This window comes from Carcharhinus amblyrhynchos, chromosome 3 (assembly GCF_965287045.1).
Source record: "Carcharhinus amblyrhynchos chromosome 3, sCarAmb.v2.hapA, whole genome shotgun sequence".
Taxonomy (NCBI): domain Eukaryota; kingdom Metazoa; phylum Chordata; class Chondrichthyes; order Carcharhiniformes; family Carcharhinidae; genus Carcharhinus; species Carcharhinus amblyrhynchos.
The window spans coordinates 55,201,786-55,226,100 of NC_137326.1; the positions used below are offsets into that span (position 1 = coordinate 55,201,786).

At 46.4% G+C, this 24,315-nt stretch overlaps 1 protein-coding gene across 2 annotated transcripts in view; it reads left to right on the forward strand.

Moving 5' to 3' along the window:
* The window catches only part of rad18 (RAD18 E3 ubiquitin protein ligase), a 288,130-nt gene that overhangs the window by 259,864 nt on the left and 3,951 nt on the right, over positions 1–24,315 (forward strand). The window lies entirely within an intron of this gene.

A 24,315-nucleotide genomic window follows, 5' to 3' on the forward strand; every position in this document is an offset into this window, starting at 1 on the left:
CAATTGGTGGGGTTGGGGGTATCCCACTGCCACTCTGCATAGGAATTGGTCGGGAGTAGCGGTAGGTGGGGTTGGGGCAGGCTCGGAAGGATCTGCCTGCCAGGAGGGGGCGGGGAGATCGTTACTGCTGGCAGAGGGCGTAGATGGAAATCAGGACGCTGCAGGATGGGATAGGAGGTTTCGGGGCTGGCCAGGGAATGGTCGTGGGAGCCACGATCAGGCCTTGGGGTCGGTGGAGGGGGGAGGGGAGTGTGTATGGGGCAATCCTGCTAGGATCTCGGGTTGGCCCGCGATTGAGCTGGCCTTCAAATGGGAGGCTGACAGATCGTGGCCACTGCATATGCGCAGAGGCCTGGAACTGTCAGACTCTGGTGTGAATATGCCTTGCCCCTGCCCTGAGCTTTTAATGATATTCGCGATTGTTTTCTCTGCATTGCACAGAGTATGGGAGGTTCGAGTCTGAACTCCAACTGAAAAAACAGTCGTGATTTACAGCGGTTTTCCTGCCCGTTCAGTTCTTAGATTTTTTTGGGAGAATCAGGCCCTCTGTCTTTCCTGGAAGAAAAATGAAGCAGTGGGGAAGAGGCAACGAATTTATAGTCAGTTGCGTTTTTCAATTTATTTTCTTATCCAATTGATTCCTTTTATTTTGTAATTGTTCGTAGTGGTTTTAAAGACGGAAAATGCCGCAGATGTCAGATTTATAAAATATTAAGATGCAAGATCCTCATGTCCATTCTGTCTGTTTTTCTGGTACTCACTCACTCACTGTCACTGACACACACACTCGCACACATGGATGAGAATTTATGGGCCATAGTTAGTAAATTTGCAGATGGCACTCAGGTTGGTGGAATAATGGACAGTGAAGAAAGCTATCTAGTATTGCAACAGGATCTTGCTCATTTGGGCCAGTGGGCTAACGAATGGGCGATGGAATTTAATTTAGACAAATGCGAGGTGATGCATTTTGGTAGATAGAACCAGGACCAGACCTACTCAGTTAATGGTTGGGTGTTAGAGAGAGTTATAAAATGAAGAGATCTAGGAGTACAGGTTCCTAGCTCCTTGAAAGTGGAGTCACAGGTGGATAGGGTGGTGAAGAACGCATTTGCCACGCTTGGTTTCATTGGTCAGAACATTGACTATAGGAGATGGGACATCTTGTTGAAGTTGTACAAGGTCACGCTTGGAATGCTGTGTACAGTTCTGGTCACTCTATTATAGAAAGGATATTATTTAACTAGAAAGAGTGCAGAAAAGATTTACTAGGATGCTACTGGGACTTGATGATTTGAGTTATAAGGAGAGGCTGGATAGACTGGGACTTTTTTCCTTGGAGCGTAAGAAGCTTAGGGGTATTCTTACAGAAGCCTATAAAATAATGAGGGGCATATATCAGCTAGATAGTTAATATCTTTTCCCAAAGGTAGGGGAGTTTAAAAATAGAGAGCGTTGGTTTAAGGTGAGAGTGGTGAGCTACAAAAGGGCTCAGAGGGGCAATTTTTTCAGACATGGGGTGAGTGTCCGGAACGAACTGCCAGAGCAGTAGTAGAGGCAGATACATCTTTTAGAAAGCATTTAGACAGTTACATGGGTAATATGGGTATAGAGAGATATGGGCCAAATGTGGGCAATTGGGACTAGCTTAATGGTAAAAGCTGGGCACATGGACACGTTGGTCCGAAGAGCCTGTTTCCATGCTGTAAACCTCTATGACACACATTCACTCTCTCTCTCTCTCTCACACACACACACACACACACACGCGTGCGCATGTATACTCACATTCACACACGCATACACTCACACATTCATACACGCACATGCGCTCCCCCGCACACACACACGCTCCCATACAGACGTGTTCACACACACGCACTCCCACACATACGCACGTGCTCCCACATGCACTTGCGCTTCTGCACACACACGCACTCTCTCGTGCTCCTGCATACACGCATGCGCGCATTCTAGCACGTTCTCTCTCTCGCACTATCTCACACGCACTCTCTCTTGCTTGCACGCATGCACACAAGAGAAAGAGAGCACTGTCGCGCGTGTGTTCTCTCATGTGCATGCACACAGTGACACGCCCTCCTGCACACGCACTCTTACAGGCAGGTCTGGCAGCATCTGTGGAGAGAGGGGTGCGAGCTGATGTTTTAGGTTGATGGCCTTCCTTCAGAACTGGCTGAGCCATTGAGAGAGCCTGCATACTGCATGTCTCTGGAGGTTTTCTTGCAGTTGTCAGATTAAGCAAAACATTTTGTTTAATGCAGTTTAGTTATTAATGACTATTTTAAATTGATTTATTGTGATTTATGCCTATGTCCGTCAAAGAGACAAGTGCAAGGAAAGTAATTAAATATGTATTACTAACCGTGGGCAATGTTTCACTTCTTTGGTTCTGTGCCTTTTATTATCACGAGCATTTCAAAATGAACTATTGTCTGATAATGAGATGCTCAGAGTATGTGCCTCATAGTTTGACCTCAAAATGCAAATTGGATTTCATTCCTGACTACATCTAACTTCTATTCATATCTGGCTTAATATACTGCTGTGGATGTTATTTGTGGCTGTAACTGCAAGCTGGGTCTGTGGTAGCAGTCAGTTGGGGAAATGTGACCAGGGTAAGAATTAACGAAGCAAAGCAGTTTTTTGTTTAATTTCCAGCGCTGGGGGTTTGGCTAAGGAGCCCAACCACTCTAATTTGAGTTCAGGTCATACTCCACACATTTGAGCACGAAATGCAGTGATGAGGAAACGCTGCACTGTCAAAAACGTTGGGCGGGATTTTCGGGCTGCGCTCGCCCCAAAACTGGAAAATCCTACCCAAGGATTTGGACAGGAAGGGAAAATCAAAGCTCATCTTGCATCTCTGATATGTTAAATGATCCTATGGCACTCCGTTAAAGAGGAGGGTGGTCTCCCTAAACTAATATCCTGAAGGCAGATTATCTGGTTATCATACTCCTGATTGCGGGAGCTTGGTGCACGCGAATTGGCTGCTGTATTTACTGAAGCTGTTAAAGTGGTCACACTCTAAAAGTATTTAATTGGATGTAAAGTGCCTACAGATGTGCTAGAACTTGGTGCCAATGAATTGCAATTTCTTTTTCTGTGAATACCAAAGCCATCAGGAGAAAACACAGTTCATTAACTTTTGTGACACAAACTAACAAAGGCAGTGGGCTATTAAGAGATTATACGAATTTTATGGTTCCATAATAAAGGATTTAATAATAGGAAATGCTGCATAGAGTAATTACCTCTTCAAACATTTAATCAACTAACCCACACATTAATCGGGAAGAGAACAAAGTTTTAAAAAAGGGGACGTGTCTGGTTTTATTAGGGGGAGCTGGTGATAACAGTGGTATTGCCACTGGACTAAGAAAGCAGAGTCCCAGGGAAATGCTCTGGGGATCATGACTGATAGTGGAATTTAAATTCAATAAAACATCTGGAGTTAAATGCCCAGTGATGACCGTGAAACCATTGTTGAATGTCATAAAAACCCATCTGGTTCACAAATGTTCTTTAGGGAAGGAAATCTGTTGTCCTTGCCTGGTCTGGCCAACACATGATTCCAGACACACCAAGACTCTTAAATGGTCTAGCAAGCTACTCAGTATTCAATCACTGCGAGGAAAATAAAACGGAATGAAACAGGACCGACCACCTGACAGCAACCTAGGTACTGGAAAGAACAACACAACTCTGTTGATCCTGCAAAGCGCTCCTAATTAACATATGGTGCCAAAATTGGGAGAGCTGTCTCACAGGCTAGTCAAGCAACAGCCTGACGTAGTTATATTTACAGAGTCATACCTTACAAATAATGTTCCAGACACCACCATCATCATTCCTGGGAATGTCCTGGTCCACTGGCAGACCCAGCAGAGGTAGCAATACAGTGGTATAAGTTGCTCTAGGAGTCCTCAACATTTACTCTGGACCCGTGAAGTTTCATGGCATCAGGTCAAACATGGACAAGAAAATATTCTGCTGATTACCACGTACTATCCTCCGTCCACTGATGAATTAATAATCCTCCACATTGAACACCACTTGGAGGAAACACTGAGGCTAGCAAGAGTGCAGAATGTACTCAGGGGATCCATCATGACTGGGCTAGTTGAGTCCTAAAGGATACAGCTGCTAGACTGGGACTGCAGCAGGTGGTGAGGAAACCAACAAGAGGGGAAACATTTGACCTCATCCTCACCAACCTGCCTGCCACAACTGCATCTATCCATAACAATATCAGTAGGAAAGGCCAATGCACTGTCCTTGTGAAGACAAAGTTGTGTCTTCACATTGAGGATACTGACCAGTGTGTTGTGTGGCAGCAGCACCTTATGCTAAATGGGACAGACTTCGAACAGATCTAGCAACTCAAGACTGGGCACCATAAGGTGCTGAAAGCCATCATCAACAGCAGAATTGTATGCGACCAACGACTGCAAAGACAGCAAATGTTGCAACCTGTGTGGGGAGGCTGGCTATGTTTACAGGGCCTGCCCCAAGCCAGGTTACCAGAGGCGAAGCAAGGAAGGCAAATGCTCCTACCACCTCAGGAAACAAGAAATCCACCACAAAAGAAGCTGACCCAGAGAAAGCTTCTGAATCAGGGGTGGACCCCCCAGTGCAGCAGGATGACACATCTGCACCACCAACAGCGGAGGACGCAGAGGACATGGAGCAAGAGGAAGCAGGCACCGAGAACCCCTGGCAGGAAGCAGCTTCAAGGAAAAACAACCAGAAAAGGAAATCCGTGGTAGCTAGAGCCTCCAGTGGTGACGCCTCCTCAGATGAGGAAAAGAAAGCTGGCAGACAACGAAACGTCAAACGGCTCAGCATAAAAGCGACATGGGAACCACAGCAGTCACTAACCACCACCGACATCATAACAGACGGGGCCCATCCAGGCGATGGAGGCACCAGTGCTGCCAAGGCTATCCTGACCCCGCAGAGCAGAAACAAGGACACTAACAACATCCAACGTGGAGACCAGCCTGCAACCCCAGCACCAACCGATGGCAGCACAGCGTCACAAAGGTCACCCAGTCACTGTCGGGGATCTGAGCCAGGGTCAGTCTGCTACCTCAGCCCTGCAGCTCTGCAGAATTTCGTCAGCGCCACAGGGATGCGACACCTAGAGCATGCTGACAAGAACTGACAAATCCTTTAAATTGTAAAAATGGCTTTAAAGTTTGCCACTATAAATGTACGCAACATTAAAAACGGTTTGAGATGTGTGACCACCTTGTCCTATCTGGCCAATATCAAGGCTGACCTGCTGTTCCTACAGGAGTATGGGATACCTCACCTCAGCAGCTACAGGCGTTGGTCGAGTGTGTGGTCCCACGGGCCGTCCATCTGGTCAGGTGGGATCGACTGCCGTTCCTCGGGCCTAGGCATCCTGCTGCGGGAAGGTGGCTTTACCATCTCTGAAGTTAGGGAGGTGGTGGGGGGGGGTTGCCTCCTCTTAGCAGACGTCACGTACAAAAACTGCCCTCTCAAGTTGATTAATGTGTATGCCCCTGCCGTTAAGACCGAGCGGCAGGCGGTTTTTGAGCAGCTGCCACTGCTGCTCACCACCTCCAGGCCAGTCATCCTGGTGGGGATTTCAATTGCATCATCGACAAGGCCGACCGATCCAGCAGGGCTGAAAACAAACTGGACGCTACGTCCAGAGCCCTGCTGGAGACGGTCAAAGATGCCAAGCTGCTCGACGTCTTCAGCAACCCAGCAGACGGAGGGCAGCGCAGGTACATGTGGTCGCGGCCAGATGGGTCTGTCCGCTCCAGGATCAACTTCATGTTTGTGTCCTGCACGCTCACAGTCAGGCCCACCGACGTCAAGCCGGTGTTCTTTTCTGACCACTGCCTCCTGCTGGCCGACTGTCAGCTGGAGGGAAACCAGAAAGTGGGCAGGGGGCCCTGGAAGCTGAATGTAGAACTGTTGACCCCAGAGAACCTCGAGGAACTCAGGAGGGTTTACCATGGTTGGAGGACTGTGAAACCCTTCTTTGAGTCTCCATCGCTCTGGTGGGAAACCATCAAAGACAACATCAAAAGGTTCTTCATTCGCAAAGGGGTTCAGAAGGCCAGGGAGAGACGGGGGGAAATGTCCCGACTCCAGAAAAGCATGCAGGAACTACTCCAACTGCAGTCGATGGGGGTTGATGTCAGGGAGGATCTCCAGGAGGTGAAGAGCCAGCAAGCCTCGCTCTTTGCCTCGGAGGCAGCCACAGTCATCTTCCGGTCCAGGGTCCACTCCGTGGAGCAGGACGAAAAATGCTCACATTTCTTCTTCCAGAAGGTACACAGAGAAACCTCTGTGATCAGCAGCCTGAAGGAAGAAGACGGCTCAGTAAGGTCATCACAGTCAGACGTTCTAAGGATCTGCAAATCCTTCTATGCTGGACTGTATGACCTGAAGCCAACAGACAGCACGGCCTCCCAGTCTTTCCAGTCGTCTATCACGCAGGTCTTAGACGACAGCGAGCGGGACAGCCTGGACAGACCGGTATCTCTGGTTGAGCTAACAAAGACCATCGAGTCCTTTCAGAAGGGTAAAACTCCCGGAAACGACGGCCTACCGGCTGAGTTTTACTCGGCGTTGTGGGACTTGACGGGCCTGGACCTCCTAGGAGTATACAAGAGTATGTTTCTGGAAGGCAGGATGTCAGAATCCATGAGATAAGGCATCATTACCCTTATCTACAAGCAGAAGGGGGAAAGGGGAGAAATTCGAAATTGGCGACCCATTTCACTATTGAACATGGATTATAAAATCCTGGCCAAAGTCATCGCCAACCGGGTCAAGTCTGCTCTGGGGTCAGTGATCCATCCTGATCAAACCTGTGCTGTACCCGGCAGGAAGATCTCTGACAGCCTCGCGCTACTCAGGGATACGATCGCCTATGTGCAGGACAGGCAGGTGGATACGTGCCTCATCAGCCTAGACCAGGAGAAGACGTTTGACAGAATATCGCACAGCTACATGATGGATGTGTTCTTCAAAATGGGCTTTGGGGAGGGAATCCGCAATTGGATCCGGCTGCTCTACACAGGCATCAGTAGCTCAGTTACAGTCAATGGGTGGGAATCAGATAGTTTTCAAATCAGGTCTGGAGTCATATAGGGCTGCCCTCTCTCCTCCGTCCTTTTTGTGTGTTGCATAGAACCCTTTGCCGAGGCCCTCAGAAGCGACCCAGGCATCAAAGGGGTGACAATCCCAGGCAGCGGAGGCACGCAGGTCAAAGCCTCCCTGTACATGGATGACATGGTTGTCTTCTGCTCGGACCCCTCGTCTGTCAGCTCGAGCTGGCCTCGGGAGCCAAAGTCAACCAGGGTAAGAGCGAGGCCATGTTCTTTGGGAACTGGGCTGACAAATCCTTTGTCCCCTTCACCGTCAGGGCAGATTACCTGAAGCTGCTGGGGATAAGGTTTGGAGTGGCAGGGGCATGCGCCAAAAACTGGGACGAGCGCATCACGAAAGCCAGGCAGAAACTGGGCTAGTGGGAGCTATGCTCCCTCTCCATGACAGGAAAAAACCTGGTGATCCAGTGCGAGGTGCTGTCCATGTTGTTGTACGTGGCACAGGTGTGGCCTGTCCCCAAACCCTGCGCTGCAGCAGTGACGCAGGCCATCTTCAAAATGGAGATCAAAGATGGATCGCATCCAGAGGAAAGCGATGCACAAATCTCCAGAGAACGAAGGGAAAAACGTTCCCAACGCCGCCTTCATCCTGATGGCCACCTTTGTGTGCGGCTGCATCAAGCTGTGCGTAGATCCTCGGTTCACTAACAGCAAGTGTCACTACTTTTTGAGGTTCTACCTGTCGCAGAGGATGGGTCTGGCCACACTGCCGCAGAATGCTGTGAGTAGTTGGACTGTACTGCAGCACCTGTCCTTTGTGGAGAAATTTTTCTGCAAACACACCTTTGACCACATGGCACTTAAGCAGTGGTTAGCGCGTAACGTCCTTGGGGCCCTCAGAGAAAAGGAGATGACGGATCCTGTCGGATGGTTCCCTGAGCAGACTGTCAGTGTCATCTAGCAGAATGCCTCATCATCAGAACTTACAAACAAGCATCAAGATCTGGCTTGGCTGGTGGTGAGAAGTGCTCCTGGAGAAGTACTATTACAAGTACAAGCACATTTGAATTACCAGGAGAAGGCCATTCAGCCCCTTTGAGCCTGCTTTGCCGTTTAATAAGATCGTGGCTAATCACATTCCTGCTGACTCCCGATTCGCTTTGACTCCCTTGTTAATCATGAACTTATCTTAGTCTGCCTTAAAAGTATTCAGTGACCCTGCCTCCACTGCTCTCTGGGGGAAAGAATTCCAAAAATACACAAACTTCATTAGTTCGGATACTAGAGAGAACTTACCTGCTCTTCAAAATCGTGAAACAGAATCTTCCTCATCCATGTGAGAGATGTTTAATACCACAGATTTAACACCATAGGTGTTTAACACCTCATTTGAAAGAAGGCAATCTCCAGCAATGCAATATTCCCTCAGTTGTGGATAAGCTAGGAAGCCAGTCCTAAAGCAACAGTAGAAATCTAACTGTATAATTGTAAGCTCTCGTCAGCATCTGCCAACCACAGCTCACAGGACCGCAGTGGGGAGTTCAGGTAACAGCTAATGGGAAGGAGACATAGATCAGGAATAAAAACAGAAAATGCTGGAAAACTCAGGTTTGGTAGCATCTGAGGAGAGAGAAACAATTAAAATTGTGTATGCGGACCACTCTTCTTCGAGCTTTTAAGCTTTTATATTAGATACAGATCAAGATTTTCTATAATGTAGACAGATGGAAAAAGGCAGATCTCCAGGACTTGACCAAGCAGACTTCTGGGGAGAGATTAAACATTAAGGGCTCAGGTGGGTCCCAAAGAATTCTAAAATTCAAAAATTTTTCAGTCTGTAAAATAAAGCTTCCTGTAAATGCAAATGCCATGTTTGTGATTTGAAACCTGTTCCACTGTAGCACAAGAAGTTTTGAGGCATTAAACTACGAATTATTATCCACAATTTCAAAGCAAGATAATAATTCCAAAACTCATTCACAGAATAAGTTGTGAGAATGCCTGTCCTGAAACAATACACCATGTAATCAATCCCTAATAATTATCAAACAAATACAGCCGCAGAAATACAACATGGTTATGGAGTTAGTATGGTCAGATAGATTACTAACACTAATCACAAAAATCAAGCATTATCGTAAGAAGAGAATTAATCCCCTATATGGATAACCAACAGGTGCTAACTTTCTCTGACTGGCACCTAAAATGAAATGGCCCATGAGATTATGGTACCTAATGACTCTTAATTGAGACCCCTCTGGATCTTGCAACTGATGTATGTGTCTCCAAATATCAAATCTCCAAAAATCTGCCATGTAATTCATACCTTGCTGTATTAAGTTTATTTTGCTCAAAGATGTAATCATAGATTCCCCTACTGTGCGGAAGGAGGCCATTCAGTCCAATGAATCTGCACTGACTCTCCAAACTTCATCTTATTCATGCCCACACCACCGTTCTATCCTCGTAACCCAGTGCATTTATCATGGCCAATCCACCTAACCTACACATCTTTGGACTGTGGGAGGAAATTGGAGCACCTGGCGAAAACCCATGCAGATATGAGGAGAATGTGAAAACTCCACACATACAGACTCCAGGCCAGAATCAAACCCGGGTCCATGACACGATGAGGCAACCTTGCTAACCACTTTGCCACTCTGCTGCCCCATCTTATTCAATAACAGCCAGTTCAAAAGCCCAGCCCCAGAAGAAACTGTGACGACCATCAATCAGATGAGGAGCAATAAAGTCCCCAGAACTGATGGAATTCCATCCAAAGTCGGTGGTCCTGCCTTATATAACAAGTTCCATGAGTTATTCATGGCCTAATGGGAATAGACAGGATTCCACAGGATTTTTGTGATACCATTATTATCACTTTATGCAAAATATGGCAGCAAAGTCAGGTTGCTCCAACTACCATGGCGTTACCCTTCATTCTATTGTTGGGGACATGCTGGCTAAAATACTTCTGAACAGACTTGTGCCTGCCATTGCAGAAAAAAAAACATGCATAGAGCCAGCGTGTTTTAACAGAGGCACCATAGACATGGTATCTGCACTCAGACAAATACAAGAAAAGTGTTGTGAGCAAAACAAAGGTTTCGAGTCACTTTTGCAGACCTCACTAATGCTATTCACACTGCTAGAGAGACAGACTCTGGAAAATCTTTGAAAAACATGGATGCCCAAAGTTCTTGGCCATGTAGCTTCATGTCAACACAAAAAAGTCAAATACAACAGAGACCTCCTGAGTACCTTCCATAAGTCTAATGGTGTGAAGCAGTATGCTGGCCCCTAACTTATTCATATCTTCTTCGGCATGAAGATGTAGCAGGTGACGGAAGGCCTTGAGGAGAGAGTTTACGTGCGCTTCCAGATTAATGGAGGTCTTTTCAATGGGTGCCTTCAGGCTCAGATAAAAACACAAGAAAAACTCACCCTTGAGCCTGATGATTGTGCTCTCCTGGACAATTGGACCTGCACCATATAATGGCACGTTTTTCTGAGGCAGCGTAATTCATTGGATTAAAAACCAGTTTAAAGAAGACTGAAGTTCTGCACCAGCATGCAACCCGAGTAGATTACAGACCACCAAGCTTTGTCATCAAGAGGACCAAACTGAACGCTGTCAAGCATTTTTCCTATTTGGGGTATGTCATCTCTTTTGATGCCGCCTTGAACAAAGAAGTGAATAGGCTTTTAAAAACAAATAAGCTACAAACAACTGTGGAACACCCATGGCCTCAGAACACAGACCAAACTCAAAGTTGCAGTCCTCTACACCTTCCTGCATGGTGACAAGTCGTGGACCCATACCCCTGTCATGCACGCCTTCCATCAGCATTACCTCCATAGAATCCTCAAAATTAATTGGCAGGATCACACCACAAAGTCCTGGAAACAGTAAACACCTCCAGCATCAAGGTCATCTTTCTGTAAAATCATCTGCACTGGGCAGGTCATGTTGTCTGGATGGACGACATCTGGCTATCGAAGATTGTGTTGGGCAGGGAGCTGTCCACTGACAAATAGAACAGAAGGGCACCATGCAAACATTTCCAGAACTCCCTGAAGTTCCTCTCTCTGTACCGTATTGGCCATCATCATGGGAAGTGCAGGCACTAGATCAAGATGCTTGGGAATGCTATGTTGGAAGTGCTGAGATAAATTTGACCGAACGAGAAACCAGAATGGAAGAGGAGAAGAAGGAAAGATAAAACCACCTCAGCAGCAACCGCATCTTCACTTGCACCTGCTGTGGGAGTCTCTGCCAGATATGGTTAGGCCTGACCAGCGGGCTGACAATCATTGAGCACAAACTTGCCTAAAGTCTTCACCTATGAAGTAACAGCAAGAGAATCATTGGCAAAATACTGTAATCCATTATAAAGAAAGCAGTAGCATGATATTTCGAAAATCATAAATACAAGCACGTAGAGCCAGCAAAGTTTTATGAAAGGGAAATCATGATTGACAAATCTATTAGAGTTCTCTGAGGACGTAAGAAACAATGTTGATAAAGGAGAACCAGCAGATGTGATGTATTTGGATTTTCAAAAGGAATTTGATAAATTGCCACATATAAAGTTAGTGCAGAAGGTAACAGCTCAAGTCGTAGGGGGTAATGTATTAGCATGGATAGAGGACTGGCTAACTAACAGGAAACAGAGCCAGGATAAATGGCTCATTTGTAGTTTAACCAACTGTAACTAGTCAACTGCCACAGGGATAAGTGCTGGGATCTCAATTGTTTAAAATCTACATGAGTGACTTGGATAAAGGGACAGAGTATATTCTCATCAAACTTACTGACCATACAAAAACAGATGAGAAACCAAGTTGTGTGGACAGACAGAATCTAGAGAAGAGTTTAGATAGGTTAAGTGACTGAGCAACAATTTGGATGGAATATAACGTGGAAAAATGTCAGGTTGCCCACTTTAGAAGAAAAATATTAGAGTAGAATATTATTTAATTGAAGAGAGACTATATAATGTTGTCCTTACATATGAATCACAACAAGTTAGCATGCAGGCACAGCAGGTAATTAGGAAGGTAACTGGAAATCAGTCTTTGTTGCAAAGGTTACAGAGTGTAGAAGTAGACAAACCTTGCTATAATTGTTTAGGACATTGATGGGAATGAGTCCTGTATACCATTTTGGTTACCTTATTTAAGGAGGGACATGCTTACATTGGAAGCAGTTCAGAGAAGGTTCACAAGGCTGATTTGTGCGATGAGGGGTTTGTCTAATGAGGAATGGTTGAGCTGGTTGGGCCTATACCCATTGGAGTTTAAAAGAATGAGAGGAGATCTAATTGAACCAATTAAGATTCTGAATTAGTTTGACAGGATAGATGCTGAGAGGATGTTTCTTCTTGGAGGGGAATCGAGAACTCAGGGCCACACTTTCAAAGTAAGAGGTCTCCCATTTAAGCTGGAGATGAGGAGAAGTTTATTCTCTCAGAGGATTATTAGTGTTTGAAATCATTTTCCCAAACAAGCAGAAGGTTTGGGTTATTGAATATATACAAGTTTGATTTGAGGAGAGGCTGAATAAACTAGGCTTGTACTCGTTAGAGTTTAGAAGAATGAGGGGAGATCTCATTGAGACGTATAAGATGATGAATGGGATGGATAGGATAGAGGTGGAGAGACTCTTCCCGCTCAAAAAAGACAGTAGGACTAGGGGGCACAGCCTCAAGATAAAGGGGAGGCGGTTTAGAACGGAGTTGAGGAGGAACTTCTTCACTCAAAGGGTGGTGAATCTCTGGAATTCTCTGCCCGTTGAAGTGGTGGAGGCTGCCTCGCTAAATATTTTTAAGAAGCGGGTTGATGGGTTTTTGATAAGAGAAGGGATTGAGGGTTATGGGGAGAGGGCGGGAAAGTGGAACTGAGCCACGACAGATCAGCCATGATCTTATTGAATGGCGGGGCAGGCTCGAAGGGCTAGATGGCCTACTCCTGCTCCTATTTCTTATGTTCTTATGTTCTTATGATTTACAGATTACACATCACTGTTTCTCCATCTCAACTGCCATCCAGCTAGTCAATTTGGTCAGCAGCCAGGGTGAAATGAAACCAAAGAATAATGATGAGATCAGGTTCTCTGGTCATTTTTGCTCTCTAAATATCAGAACCTCTACCTCCACACGTACCCCAACTGACACAGCAGAGAAAATGGACAGCACTTGGAGTTTTCTTGCTAAGGGTCATTCTCTCCCATATCATGTGGGTGCTTGGCAAGATAAAGGGTGTGATCTTACCAAAACATTCTAAGTGCTGAATGAGCACGAAAACAGGAGGGAATCACGCCATTTTTTTGGTGGGAGAAAAAAATCTTATGCCACTTAGAGGGAAAAAAAGCAAAGTGTGATTCTCGCAACTAGTGCGAGTGGACGAGTTTATTCATGCCAAGAAGCTGGCTGTTGAATGCTTGAGGGCACTATAGCGCATTATCTCCCAATGCACTATATACAAGAGTACATAATGATTTGGGAGATTGTCACTCCCCCAGCTGTTTTCTCTAAATGTGCTGTTCTTTTTGTTAATTTCACTCAGGCAGATTGGTGCTGTCCTTTCAGGACCACTATATTCTTAAGTTTTTTCCTTTCCTTCTTTCAGGAGGTAGAGGACTCCTTCACATCTTAAAACTTTCAGACTTCACTGCCTGCAGTGTGGAGATCTCCACCCAGACATGATTCTGCCCAGATTGGGAAATCTGAAAATCTCAGCTCTTTATTTTCCTGCACCATTGGGACAGGCTCAGCAGCTTGCTGGCTTTTCTTTCCTTTCTACTTCTGTACTTGTTTATCTGTAGCTAATTTCTTTCTGTAAAAAAAAACTTCAAGTTTCTTCTTTTTAAATTGGCAACACAGCTTTCTTCTACCTGAGCATATCTTCCTTTTATTTCAAATTCCTATCTTTTGTTTCTTTTACTCAAGTTTTACTTTTCTTGCTCCTGAAGGCTAATCGCTCTTCATTCTAATTTTTCTCATTCTCCCCAAACCTCTTGGCCAGTGGCCACACTGGATTGGTTACTTTGGCTGCCCTCAGAATTTGGCACTAACTCGACAATCCTCAGTTGACAATCCTATTCACCCTCAGGTGGGTATCCCACTTTTCCAACTTCAGTTAAACCGGATGCTCACAGATAGGCAGTGCCATTCAATCCATTCTATCGCGTCACCAATCTGTTATGACACCGTCAACCTATTTCAGACTTTGTTAAGAACAAGACATTTATTGATAAGAGAACTTGATAAAGGGGCTTGCAGTCCTTGGCTGCCCTGGAGCGGCAGCTTAAGTTCTTACAATCTTACAATATGATTTCTAGATGATACTGCCTGCAAGAGAACTTTGCCCCTTGTGTGATCACTCACTCTCAGTTTCCATTTGTCAGGTGACTCATTTCTGCTATAAGTTCTTAGATGTAGAGATGCTGGCGTTGGACTGGGGTAAACACATAGACAGACATCTCATACACAATTGAAGGCATTTTGAAGAAGCCTTGGTGAGTTGCTACAGAGCATATTACATAATGTCCTCAACTTATGAAGTTGACCCATCAGAGTCAGAGAGCTGGTGGAGGTGAACACTGGAAATCATAGGTATTTAGCTGTTTCAAATGGAGTACAGTGGGTATTTGGAATGTGAGGGATGCCTCACACTCAATGAATGAGGACACTCAAGGTAGACACATCCAAGGTAGATATTCAATACTCCTTCTCTTTCATTTATTCTCTGCCTACCACTGAAATTCACACTGAAGTTTGGAATGGAGGAGAATGACTTTATGCTTTAAGATTGAGGTCAGGGGTTCCATGGAATACAGTCTCCATTGGAGTAATGTTTAACTAACTCTGGCCCATACAGCAGCCTTCAGAGAACTACTATAAATGTTGATCACAAAACTGGATAATCAGCACCTCCCTATACCCATATACTTAAGCAAAGCAAATACAAATACAATACCTGCAACTCATTAAGCATCAAACCATTGGGAAATGCACTTATTTAATATCTTACTTCCACTAAATGCATTTTATCGTGACCTATAAAGTGAATACAATAAAAAGTGGAATTTGATTTCTAGCACAATCTCTGGGGAGAAATGATGGGTGAATTCCAATGCTGGGAAGATTCACATTCCACAATAATGCAATGTGGGGCCTTGTAATCCTTTCATTGTACTGACACCAGCAACAGAAATTTTAAGGTCAATAACTTTAACACCAGTTTTCAAATGCGGAATATATAAGGCTATTACAAAGCTTTTATATTAATGCAGCTATTGTGCAAACTCATGCATTTTCAACCAATTACTAAATCAGAAATGAGCAGTGGAACTGTGTATTGGAATATTATCTGTGACTGGATTTTCCACCTAATCCAGGCCTGGCATCTGCCAGCATTATCGTTTCCTCTGTGAAATTTATTTAGACTGTATTAGTGTGTGCAGGTCCACCCACAAAAAAGTTGACTATAATTCAGTACATACTGGCACTAAACTTGCAATCAGGCTTTATGACCATTCTGAACACAACATTAAAGCCTGCAGTTGCAAGCATAGAAAAGCTTTTACCCAGGCTATTGCCTGCTTTGAAGCAATAGATTCCCAATATATAAAGAGATCACCACTGGTTTAAAAAAAAAATCTAAAATAATGGTGGAAATAGATGATAGGAAATATGGCCACCACTTGGCCTTCCAATGAACTGGGTTATGGAGCATTCTTCAGAAATATCCAAAGATGCTTCAACGGCTTGGATGATTGAGCAGACTGGATGGGTAGCCAGAATATTCTTTTCTTTTCACTTCAGTTTTATGATCTCAATAAGAGTTTGGAATTATTCTGGCTGAGTTGTATGTGTGAATCTTGTGGAAATGAAATGAGACAAAAAAAATTACTTCCACGAACGTGAAATGTAAGCTACGGCCTTAGGGATCCATAGGACCGAAACAATTTTGACATGTGATCAATTTTCTGGTTCTTTTTGCTTTATGTATCAGTTGCAAGCTAATAGTATAGCTGTTCAAGAAGTTGAATGACTACTTCTGCTCCCACGTTCCAGAGGCATTGTCGTCATCAACTGTAGAGATGGAAAGCACTGACACAGAAATGTTGCCCAGCTTTGGATTCCCAGCTGGGTTAAGGTGGCAGACACCTAAATGGACAATCAAGAATCTCAGTTCTGCAATTTGTAGTTGTAAAAGTGACTAAATTACTCAGTGACTGTTTTGGACAAAGAATTCTGTGCATCCATTAGGAAAAATAATTTTTTTTTGCAGTCTAGCAGGCTGATCATTTATTTACCAACCTGAACGACGCTCTATGTGAACATTAAATCGCTTTTTCACAGATGAATGGACCCATCACTGTTGATGAACAATTAATTAGACTGTGTAACTACTGCCATGAATACATAAACTGAATGGTTGTACCTTAGCCACAGTAGACTGCAAGAAGCATTTTATTTTTCTTTTTAGGTTTGACATCAGGTCTATGATTCACATTTGAGAGATGCAAGAACACTAAGGGGAAGAAATGCAAATCATTAATAAGTATGCCATTAATTATTAGATACACTATCTGAAATTTACAGCCAATACTCCTTAGGGATGCAATGTGCAGTAGCAGTGCAGTGTGCTCCTGCAGGATTACTATCATCCCTAGACAGATGTCTCTTAATAGGAAAAATACTTCAAGGGAACAGGCAGCATTTTTGACAGGTTCTCAATGACTCATCCCATATCGCTTAAATCAAAATGTACATTTTATATTAATTCATGGCTGAAATTCCCCTCTATTCATAAGATCCGCCATTTTATGGGATCAAGGAGGATCAATTAGTAGAGAGGTAAGGCTGTACATGTTAGTCAATTCATAATCTAGCTCCTGCTGCAGACTACCTATTTTCTTGTGTCGTTATCTGAGGAAGAATGTCCTTGCTGTAGAAGGATTACAACAAAGGTTTACCAGGCTGATTCCTGAGATGGCAGGTCTGTCACATGAGGAGAGACCGAGTTGGTTAGGATTATATTCACTGGAGTTTAGAAGAGTGAGAGGGGATCTCAGAAACATAAAATTTTAACAGGGTTAGACAGGGTAGATTCAGGAAGAATGTTCTTGATGGTGGGGGAGTCCAGAACTAGGGGTCATAGTTTGAGGATAACCTTTTAGAACTGAGGTGAGGGGAAATTTCTTCACCTAGAGGGTGGTGAATGTATGGAATTCACTGCCACAGAATGTATTGAGGCCAAAACATTGTCTGATTTCAAGAAGAAATTAGATATAGCTTTTGGGGCTAAAGGGATCAAGAGATATGGGAGGAAGAGGGGAATCAGGATATTGAATTTGATGATCAACCACGATCAAAATGAATGGCAGAGCAGGCTCAAAGGCCCGAATGGCCTACCCCTGCTTCCAGTTTCTAAGTTTCTACATTGGATTGGGAAGAGGAGAGAACAGAGTTTTGTATTATACTTTTCTTGGGTGCAATCCTAAATGATTTGAACGGTTAATGTGACATTTAAGACCGATAAGTATTTGGCCTGTAAGGGAATTTTGATTTAATATATATGTTGTTGGAACGAGTTCAAAATCAGCTAATACATTTCTAGTGCTGAAGTAATCTGCTGTGACTTAATACAAAAAAGCTTGTTGTCACTGGACAATTAATGGTTAGAAACATGAACGGACAATTCTGAAATTAACTGTTTACTGTGGTGTGGTGATTGCGCTTCTAAGGGCAACACAGCAGAGTACGGGTCACATGGACGGTGTAGCCCAGTGGGGACTCAGAGTGCAAAATCACTCCACGGAGATGAGTCCTCTTAGGCAAGAGTCATTTTGGCAGATAGCTACAGCTACAGGCTGCTGTAAAATTCTTATTAATGAATATATTTTGTGTTCATGAATGAACAACCTAAGACACTACCCTGAGGAATTCCTGCAGTGATGTTTTGGATTCAAGATGATTGACCTCCAACCATCACAACATCTTTGTTTGTGCCGGGTGTGACTCCATATAGGGGTGGGTTTGACTCCAGTTTTGCTGGGGCTTCCTGGTGTATTAGTTGGTCAAATGCAGCCTTGATGTCAAGGGTGGTCTCTTTAGTTCAGCTCCTCTGTCCACGTCTGAACGAAAGCCATAATGAGGTCAGGAGCTGAGCGACCCTTACAGGATCCAAACTGAATGTCCCTGAGCACGTAATTGCTGCTAAGTTCTACTTGCTAGCACTGTTGATGACCCCTTCCATCACTTTACTGGTGCTTGAGAATAGAGTGACAGGGCAGTAATTGGCAGGGTTGGATTTGTCCCGTTTCTCGTGTACAGGATATAGCTGGGCAATTTACCACATTTCTGGGTAGATGCCAGTATTATTGATGTATTGGAAGAGATTGGCCAGGGGCATGACAAGTTCTCTCTGGAGCTAGTCTTCAGTACAATTGCTGAAATACTGTCAGGGCCCATAGCCTTTGCAATATTTAGTGTCTTCAGCCATTTCTTGATGTCACATGACTTGAATATAATCATTTGAACACTGACGTCTATGATCTGGGGACTTTCAGTGGAGGCAGAGATGGATCATTCACTCACCACTTCTGGCTGAAGGCCATTGCAAACGCCTCAGCCTTGTCTTTTGCACTGACGTGCTGGGCTCCTCCATCATTGAGGATGGAGAAATTTGTGGAACCTCCTCCAGTGTGTTGCTTAATCCACAACTGGATGTGGCAGCACTGCAGAGTTAGATCTGATCCTTTGATTGTGGAATTGCTTAGCTTTGTTTATTACTTGTTGTTTTTGGCTTTTGGCATGCAAGTAGTCCTTTACTGTAGCTTCATCTTGTTGGCACCTCATTTACAGGTATGCCTAGTGTTGCCCTGGGCAGGCCCTCTTGTACTTTTCATTGAATCAAGGTTGTTGATCCCCTAACTTGGTGGTAATGGGGAGAGTGGGATAACGCCAGTCCATGAGGTTACACATTGTGGTTGAGTACAATTTTTTTTTCCAAAAATATACTTTATTCATAAAAATCTCAAATAAACCATTGTAAATCTACATGTCTTTGAATTGCAAACAGTGCAGACAGTGCAGTAAACTACTCCTGGTAATTCAAATGTACTTGTATTAAACTAGCCCAAATATTCCTCCTGTGTATAGCATGCAATACATCAAAATAATCTGAAAAGCATAATGAAGCGCTGTGAGCTATAAATAGGAAAGGGAAAAGCGAATCTTCGTCTCCAACTAGGTAAATGACCTTATACACAATACATCTGGCAAAGGTTAAACTGAACACACTTTTTAATATTAGCTTGAAATACCACAAGCTGTCGTGTGGTCTAGTCTTAAGATACTAAAAGAATAATGGTTCTCATCCTCTGAGACTTAAGTTAGAATGTATGAATCGAGATTATTAAAAGTAAACATAAATTGTACAGGAAATTGGAAGAGCCAGTTTCTATAATTTACAGTATAAAATTGCTTATTGCCGTAGAAAAACTGTTTAAAAAAAGACTGACTCTGCGAACGAAGACAGAGGGTTTTATTCAGTACATTCTCTCCTCTTAAATTAGTGCAGTAGAGCACATACCAAGGCAGGCAGGAAGAACTTTATCCTCATTGGGGAAGCAGGTATGTAGCACCTGTTAAGCTCTGCACAGTAGTGCCAGCCTAGCTGGTTAGTCACAGGATGAGGGGTCAGATCCATAACCTTCAGATAGAGAGGTCAGATATGTTGCAAACTGAGCCAAACCAATTTCAGCAACTCGTTGTGCCACTGTTGTTTGTGCCAGCAGGATAGTAGCCTTAACAAAATGTAGTCTTGCAGTTGAATTGAAATGTTCCTTCGGCACGTGGAACTGATCCCAGCAGACTGCATGTGTCATAAGTCCACCACTGACTGAGTTCCATGCATGTTACTTCCTCCAGCCTGTGAGGCCCATTCATGTAACATGGCATGGCCTGAGAACAATGCACATCTGATGCACTGCAGCTTTCGATCTGCATCCTGCCTGAAACTGCTGCCTCCGTTGGGTTTTAATTATGCTGCATTTATGAAACCATCCAATTGAGTTCTGAGTATAGTATAACAAGGAGGTGATGGAAAGTATTCCTTGAAGAACATCTGTTGTAATCCAGTTATTTGGTGGCCTAGCAATGCTGTGCATATTTCCACTCATCACAAAGATTTTCGTGATCCAATCCTACTGGCAATTTCTTAGGGATCTGGGGCGGCGTGGTGACACAGTGGTTAGTATTGCTGCCCCATAGCTGCAGGGACCCAGGTTCAATTCCAGTCTCAGGTCACTGTCTGTTTGGAGTTTGTATATTTTCCCCTGTCTGTGTGGGTTTCCTCCGGCTGTTCCTATAGTCCAAAGATGTGCAGGTTATATTGATTGGCCATGCTAAATTGCTCCTTAGTGTCAGGGGGATTAGGATTGTAAATATGTGGGGTTACGGGGATGGGACCTGGGTGGGATTGTTGTCACTGCAGACTTGATGAGCAAATGGCCTCTAAAATGGGCAGCACTGTGTCGCCTTTCTAACTCCAGCATGTGGTTCAGTCTCCGGGGGAGAGGGGGCAACTTCTCATGGCGTTAGCAACCATTTCCACATCATTTTTTAAAGGGTCATTCGCTGAATGAATGAGTGAATGTGGGTTCGTGAAAGGGTGGGTAAAGCTGGCCAGTGAGGAGTCTGGTCAGTGAGGGCAGTCGGGGCAGGTCAGTGAGGATAGTCAGCCTGGTCAGAGAGGGTAGTCAGGACTGGTCAGAGAGGGTAGTCAGGGTCAGTCAGTGCGGGTAGTTGGGGCCAGTCAATGAGAGTAGTCAGGTCTGGTCAGTGATTGTAATTGGGGCTGGTCAGTGAGGATGGTCAGGACCGGTCAGTGAGAACTGTCAGGGCTGGTCAGTGAGGATAGTCGGGGCTGGTCAGTGAGAATAGTCAGCCTGGTCAGTGAGGGCGGTCAGGGCTGGTCAGAGAGGGTAGTCAGGGTCAGTCAGTGCGGGTAGTTGGGGCCAGTCAATGAGAGTAGTCAGGTCTGGTCAGTGATTGTAATTGGGACCGGTCAGTGAGGGCGGTCGGGGCCGGTCAGTGAGGGCGGTCGGGGCCGGTCAGTGAGGGCGGTCGGGGCCGGTCAGTGAGGGCGGTCGGGGCCGGTCAGTGAGGGCGGTCGGGGCCGGTCAGTGAGGGCGGTCGGGGCTGGTCAGTGAGAATAGTCAGCCTGGTCAGTGAGGGCGGTCGGGGCCGGTCAGTGAGGATGGTCGGGGCCGGTCAGTGAGGGCGGTCGGGGCCGGTCAGTGAGGGCGGTCGGGGCCGGTCAGTGAGGATGGTCGGGGCCGGTCAGTGAGGGCGGTCGGGGCCGGTCAGTGAGGATGGTCGGGGCCGGTCAGTGAGGGCGGCCGGGGCCGGTCAGTGAGGGCGGTCGGGGCCGGTCAGTGAGGGCGGTCGGGGCCGGTCAGTGAGGGCGGTCGGGGCCGGTCAGTGAGGGCGGTCGGGGCCGGTCAGTGAGGGCGGTCGGGGCCGGTCAGTGAGGGCGGTCGGGGCTGGTCAGTGAGAATAGTCAGCCTGGTCAGTGAGGGCGGTCGGGGCCGGTCAGTGAGGATGGTCGGGGCCGGTCAGTGAGGGCGGTCGGGGCCGGTCAGTGAGGATGGTCGGGGCCGGTCAGTGAGGGCGGTCGGGGCCGGTCAGTGAGGATGGTCGGGGCCGGTCAGTGAGGGCGGCCGGGGCCGGTCAGTGAGGGCGGTCGGGGCCGGTCAGTGAGGGCGGTCGGGGCCGGTCAGTGAGGGCGGTCGGGGCCGGTCAGTGAGAATAGTCAGCCTGGTCAGTGAGGATGGTCGGGGCTGGTCAGTGAGGGCGGTCGGGGCCGGTCAGTGAGGGCGGTCGGGGCCGGTCAGTGAGGGCGGTCGGGGCCGGTCAGTGAGGGCGGTCGGGGCTGGTCAGTGAGAATAGTCAGCCTGGTCAGTGAGGATGGTCGGGGCCGGTCAGTGAGGGCGGTCGGGGCCGGTCAGTGAGGGCGGTCGGGGCCGGTCAGTGAGGGCGGTCGGGGCCGGTCAGTGAGGGCGGTCGGGGCCGGTCAGTGAGGGCGGTCGGGGCCGGTCAGTGAGGGCGGCCGGGGCCGGTCAGTGAGGGCGGTCGGGGCCGGTCAGTGAGGACGGTCGGGGCCGGTCAGTGAGGGCGGTCGGGGCCGGTCAGCGAGGATAGTTGGGGCCGGTCAGTGAGGGCGGTCGGGGCCGGTCAGTGAGGATAGTTGGGGCTGGCATCTGCTCAGTGAGGATGATTGGCATTGGGTGGATGAGTCTGTACCTTTCCTGGGTAAGTACCCAGTTAAATCTCACATATTTAGTCCAAGTCTTTACCTTAAGCTCAGGCTTGGAGGCATTAACGAAGAGTCCCTGGCAGCAAGGAATCATCCCGTTGGGAGTTTTAACTTCCCAGGCAGTTCCTGCGTACATGTATGCACCAGGATTCCCACAGGGCCCAGACATGCAACTTTGTTCCATGTCCATTCTCTGTTCCATAGACCAGAATATTTATTTGTTCGTAAGTTTATTTATTAATGTCACAAGTATGCTTACGTTCACACTGCAATGCAGTTACAGTTAAAATCTTCTAGTCACCACGCTGGGGCGCCAGAGAAGATTTAGCATGGCCAATGCACCTAACCAGCACATCATTTGAACTGTGGGAGGAAACCAGGGCACCCAGAGGAAACCCATGCAGACACGGGGAGATCGCGCAGACTTGCACAGACAGTCATCCAAGCAGGGAATCGAGCCCGGGTCCCTGGCGCTGTGAAGCAACAGTGTAGTGCTAACCACTGTGCTACTGTGCTGCCACAGGCCAATATCTTTAAAGTAGAGGACAATCTTAGCCCCTATTTTAAGAGAAATTTTTTTTTTTTAATTTCCTGTTGAATATAAGTTCATGTTTTGCTGGACCATAGTAAATATTCATTGGGAAAGGAAAGACAAGAAGCCAAACAGGCTTTGGATGACTTTCTAGTCTGCTCATTGAATAGAGAGCAGCAGAGGAGACAAACGTACTGACTGTTGCCTGGAATAACCCACAGCATTCTCGTACTTGCTGCTCTAGTAGAATATTCTTTCAAACTCATTTATCCCATCCTGAAGGTTCTCAAATAATTCCAGACATGTTGCATTCTGGAAATATTCAGCAGGTCTGGCAGCAACCGTGGAGAGAGAAACAGTTAACATTTTAGGTTAGAGAAGACTCTTCATAAGAGTCAGTGAGGGCGGTCGGGGCCGGTCAGTGAGGGCGGTCGGGGCCGGTCAGTGAGGATGGTCGGGGCCGGTCGGTGAGGGCGGTCGGGGCCGGTCGGTGAGGGCGGTCGGGGCCGGTCGGTGAGGGCGGTCGGGGCCGGTCGGTGAGGGCGGCCGGGGCCGGTCGGTGAGGGCGGCCGGGGCCGGTCGGTGAGGGCGGCCGGGGCCGGTCGGTGAGGGCGGCCGGGGCCGGTCGGTGAGGGCGGCCGGGGCCGGTCGGTGAGGGCGGCCGGGGCCGGTCGGTGAGGGCGGCCGGGGCCGGTCGGTGAGGGCGGCCGGGGCCGGTCGGTGAGGGCGGCCGGGGCCGGTCGGTGAGGGCGGCCGGGGCCGGTCGGTGAGGGCGGCCGGGGCCGGTCGGTGAGGTTTACTCTGATGTTACTCTGATGTTTACACTGATATTCCAAACATTAACTCTGTTTCTCTCTCCACACATGGTGCCAGATCTGCTGACTATTTCCAGAACCTTCTGTTTCTATTCTGCATGTCACGTCTGATGTATAACACATTTCCACTTACAGCACTGCAGCTTACTGGAAGACATTTCTTAATTAATAAGGAATGCTCATTGCTAATTATTTGTTTGATTGTTTTATTAATAAGAAATTGGTTTGAAGTTGAATTTAACTTTTTCATTTCACATAATTTTGGGAAGGGATATTGTAAGGTGAAATAAGAAGCCTTGATTTATGTCCCAATCTAATAACCTGAAATATTTTTCTTTGATTGGCCTCAAATGTTTATTTATTTTCTTGCCCTGACCACATGAAGGAAGGTAGGTAGAAAGCCAGGCAGATCCTGAATCAGTTACATCTTTTCCTTCCTCTTGCCCTCTCAGCCAGCACATTTTGTTTTGCCCTTACCATCTTTATTGCTGGAGCATTAGCCACTTGTTAATGATCCAAA